The sequence below is a fragment of the Callorhinus ursinus genome, unplaced genomic scaffold (assembly GCF_003265705.2).
Source record: "Callorhinus ursinus isolate GAN/ISIS: 27379988/994484 unplaced genomic scaffold, GSC_fseal_2.0 scaffold1, whole genome shotgun sequence".
NCBI classification, from domain to species: Eukaryota; Metazoa; Chordata; class Mammalia; order Carnivora; family Otariidae; genus Callorhinus; species Callorhinus ursinus.
The window spans coordinates 49,568,524-49,573,341 of NW_027397063.1; the positions used below are offsets into that span (position 1 = coordinate 49,568,524).

Below are 4,818 nucleotides of genomic sequence, written 5' to 3' on the forward strand. Positions count from 1 at the left end.
AATGAAATAGAGACTAGAAAGACAATTATAAAGTTCAATGAAACAAAGAGGATAAACAAAATAGAAAAGTCTTTAGCTACACTAAGAAAAAAACAGGGAAGACTCAAAATCACAAATGAAAGGAAATGTTACAACTGATAACACAGAAATACTAAGGATCATAGGAAACTACTATGAACAATTATGTGTCAACAAATTAGATAAACTAGAAAAAATGAATAAACTACTGGAAACATACAACTTACCAAGACTGAATCATGAAGAAATAGAAAATGTGAACAGACCAACAATGAATAAGGAAATTGAATCAGTAACCAAATATCTCCCAATAAAGAAAAGTTCAGGAACTATCTGGCTTCACTGGTAAATTCTATTAAACATTTGAAGAATTAATGCAATCCTTCTCACATTCTTCCAAAAAATAAAAAAAAAGAGGGAACACTTCCAAACTTATTTTCCAAGACCAACAATATCCTGATATCAAAGCCAAACAAGGACACTAGAAGAAAATTACAGGTCAATATCTCTGATGACCATAAATCCAAAAATCCTCAATAAAATATTAACAAGCCAAATTTAATAGTACATTAAAGGAATCATACACCATGATCAAGTGAGATTTATTCCTGAATGTTTCAACAAATGCTAATCAACAAATATGTTACAACCCATTAACAAAATGAAAGATAAAAATAATATGAACACCACAATGTATGAAGAAAAAGTATTGGACGAATTCAACATCCTTTTATGATAAAAACTCTCAACAAATTGGGTGTGGATGGACTGCATCTCAACATAATAAAGGCCATCTATGACAAACCCACAGCTAACATCATACTCAATGGTGAAAAGCTGAAAGTTTTTCCTCTAAGAGCAGGAACAAGTCAAGAATCCCCACTCGCCACTTCTATTCAACATAGTAGTGGAAGTCCTGGCCAAAGTAATTAGGCAAGAAAAAGAAAAAAGGCATGGGAATAGTAAAGGAAGAAGTAAAATTTTCTCTGTCTGAAGATATAATATTATATATAGAAAACCCTAGACTCTGCCAGAAAACTATTAGACTAATAAAAAAATTTAGTAAAGTTTCTGGATACAAAATTAATATACAAAACTAGTTGTGCTTCCATACACTAACAGTGTACTATCCAAAAGAGAAATTAATAAAACAATCCCATTTATAATAGCATCAAAACCAATAAAGTATTTAGGCATAAATTTAACCAAGGGGATAAAAGATCTGTACCCACAAAAACTATAAAATATTGATGAAAGAAATTTGAAGATGACACTAATAAATGGAAAGATATTCTGTTTATGGATTGAAAGAATACTGTTAAAATGTCCAGACTACCAAAAGCCATCCATATTTTCAGTGCAATCCCTATCAAAATTCCAATGGTATTTTTCACAGAAACAGAAAAAACAATCCTAAAATTCATACGGAAGTACAAAAACACCTTGAATAGCCAAAGCATCTTGAGCAAGAACAAAACTGGAGACATCACATTGCCTGCTTTCAAACTGCTGTAAAACTATAGTAATCAAAATAGTATGGTATTGGCATAAAATCAAACACACAGACCAATGGAACAGAATCAAGAGTCCAGAAATAAAACCATACATACATGGTCAATTAATTTTCAACAAACGTGTCAAGAATAACAATGTGGAGGGCGCCTGGGTGGCTCAGTCAGTTAAGTGACTGCCTTCAGCTCAGGTCATGATCCCGGGGTCCTGGGATCGAGCCCCACGTCGGGCTCTCTGCTCAGCAGGGAGCCTGCTTCTCCTTCTGCCTCTGCCTCTGCTGTTCCGCCTGCTTGTGCTCTTTATCTCTATCTCTGTGTCAAATAAATAAGTAAAATCTTTAAAAAAAAAAAAGAATAACAATGTGGAAAGGAGACTTGCTTCAAGAAATGATATGGGTGGGGGGGTTGCCTGGGTGGCTCAGTGGTTAAGTGTCTGCTTTTGGCTCAGGTCCTGATCCCAGGGTCCTGGGATAGAGCCCCATGTCGCGCTCCCCGCTCAGCGGGGAGTTTGCTTTTCCCTCTGTCCCTGGCCCCGCTTGTGCTCTCTTGCACTCTCTCTTTCGCTCTCAAATAAAATCTTAAAAATAAATAAATAAATAAATGATATTGGGGAAACTGGGTATACACACACAAAGGAATGAAATTGGGACCCCCCTACCTTATACCATACACAAAAGTCAACTAAAATACATTAAAGACTTGTACATAAGACCTAAAACCATTAAGCTCCTAGAGGAAAACATAGGAGGTAATGTCCTTGACATCGGTCTGGCAATGATTTTTTGGATTTGACACCAAAAGCTAATGCAACAAAAGCAAAAATAAACAAGTGGGATTACATCTAACTAAAAAGCTTCTGGACCCAGGGAGTGGTGGCGGTCTGGAGTCTAGGCGACGGGGTGTGATGGGGCCAGAAGGTGGTGGGAGGGCCGGGCAGGAGCCGGCGGGAGGGCCAGGGCCAGAGTCCCCGACGCTGGCGTGTCCACACCTCCACAACAGAGGAGGAATAGGAGGATGATCTCCAGATACACTCAGAAGGCGGTGCCACAAAGCTTGGAGCTGAAAGGAATAACAAAACATGCTATTAATCACCATCCTCTTCCAGAGCAGCTGGATGAAATTTCTTCTACCAATGACAGCCATGAACAAGACACAAGTTCCCAAAGTGAGTCTGTCATCACACAAGAATCACCTTTTACATCAGCTGACACTGGGAATTCAAGATCTGCTTTTCCAAGCTATAGAGGCACAGGGATCTCTACAGAAGGCATATCGGACTTCTCCTGGGCCTATGGTGAACTTGACCAAAATGCCACTGAAGAAGTCCAGACAATGTCCACAGCCATTGATGAGCTCTTGTATGAGCAGAAGTTGAGTGTGCATACTAAGAGTCTACAAGAAGAGGGCCAACAATGGACATGCAGCTTTCCTCACTTCAGAATTCTGGGTAGGCAGATAATCACTCCAAGTGGAAGTTATGGGCTGTATCCTAGATCCCCCTCTGTTGTTTCAGCTTCACATGAGGCAACACTTTCTTAAGAAAGAGATTCTACTATATTTGGTATTAGTGGAAAGAAGTTACATTTTTCATCTTCTTATGCTCATAAAGCATCTTCCATTGCCAAATCCCCTAGCTTGTATTCTATGGAAAGAGAAGAGAAAGACTGTGTAATCTTCTCTGAAGGAATAATAGAGGAATACCCAGCATTTGACCACACTGATATGGAAGAGGGGTTTCAAGGAAAGAAATTACAAGCAGCTCCAAAGAAACAGAAATTAGGGTACTCTCCCATTGCTCCATTTTACTGCATGAAAGAGGATGTCCTTGCTCACATGTTTGACGACGTGTGGAGCAAGGTTCTGAGCTGTATGGAGCAGCTGACATGTAGTCATTGGGAGGGACTGGCTTCTGGTAAGGATCTTTGTGAAAACAATATAAAAAAATTGTTTATGATTTCCAAAGCCTAACTAACTAGTTTATCAGATTATATGCTTCATTAGTGTAAAAGATTCATATTTGTATTTTCCACAGACACTAATTTTGAGAATGAGTGGATGAGTAACAAGGCCCATTCTATGATGACTAGCCCGTGTTTTCTTTTAATATAATTATTTGTGAGAAAAAACATGTGCAAGTGGCAAATACATTTTAAAAACTGCTTTACTTAAGAATAATTGATATACAATAAAGCATTAATATTTAAAGTGTACAATTTGGTAAATTCACCTATGTATATACAAACATGAAACCACAAAACAGTCAATATAATGAACATATCCATCACCCCCAAAAGTTCATGACCTTTGTAATCCTTCCCTTCTGCCCATGCCTGATCCACCATCTCCAAGTGACAACAAATGTGCTGTCACTATAGTTTAGTTTTTATTTTGTAGTTTCATATAAATGGAATCATGGTATTTACTTTTTGTCAGCTTCCTTCATTCAGCATGATAATTTTGAGATTCATCCATGTAATTATGTGTCAGCAATTTATTCCTAGCAAGTATTCCATTGTTTCATAATTTGTTTATCCATTTACCTTTTCATGGACATTTGGATTGTTTTCACTCTGGCACTATTACATGTAAAGCTGGTCTGCGTATTAAGTTTTTTGGGGCGCCTGGGTGGCTCAGTTGGTTCAGCGTCTGCCTTTGGCTCAGGTCATGATCCCGGGGTCCTGGGATCGAGCCCCACATGGAAGCCTGCTTCTCCCTTTCCCACTCCCCCTGCTTGTGTTCCCTCTCTCGCTGTGTCTCTGTCAAATAAATAAATAAAATCTAAAAAATAAAATAAAATAAAAAATAAAAAGCTTCTATACAGCAAAGGAAACCATCAACAAAAGTTAAAGACAACCTATGAAGTAGGAGAAAATATTTACAAACCACATATCCAATAAAGGGTTAATATCCAAATTATATAAGGAACCCCTATATTTCAGTAGCAAAGCAACCCCCGCCCCATATCCCAATTAAAAAAAAGAGAAAAGGAAGGGGAAGATTGGGCCTTCCTCGGGCAGAGCAGTCCCACTGGGCCTGCTGTAATGGCTACTCCAAACCTCTCCGTTGCTTTCTTGGTTTTCCACTGGGCTTCGCAGAGTCCAGGTGGCTGCAGCGCCGTCCTGAATCGTCTCGCTCTCCACACACCTGGGCTGGAGCGTTATGGTCCTAGCTTGCTGACACCCTCCACTCAAGGCCCCCACTCCCCCGCCACTTGAAACGCAACTCCCCCCGCCTGGGCCAGCGACACAGGCAAGAGTGGCTGTGTTCGACCTAGGCAGCAGACAAGATG

General features: G+C 39.3%; 1 pseudogene; it reads left to right on the forward strand.

The window, feature by feature from the left end:
* The first annotated feature begins 2,523 nt into the window (after positions 1 to 2,523).
* On the forward strand, positions 2,524 to 3,497 carry LOC112826052 (primary cilium assembly protein FAM149B1 pseudogene; annotated as a pseudogene).
* The last annotated feature ends 1,321 nt before the right edge of the window (positions 3,498 to 4,818 follow it).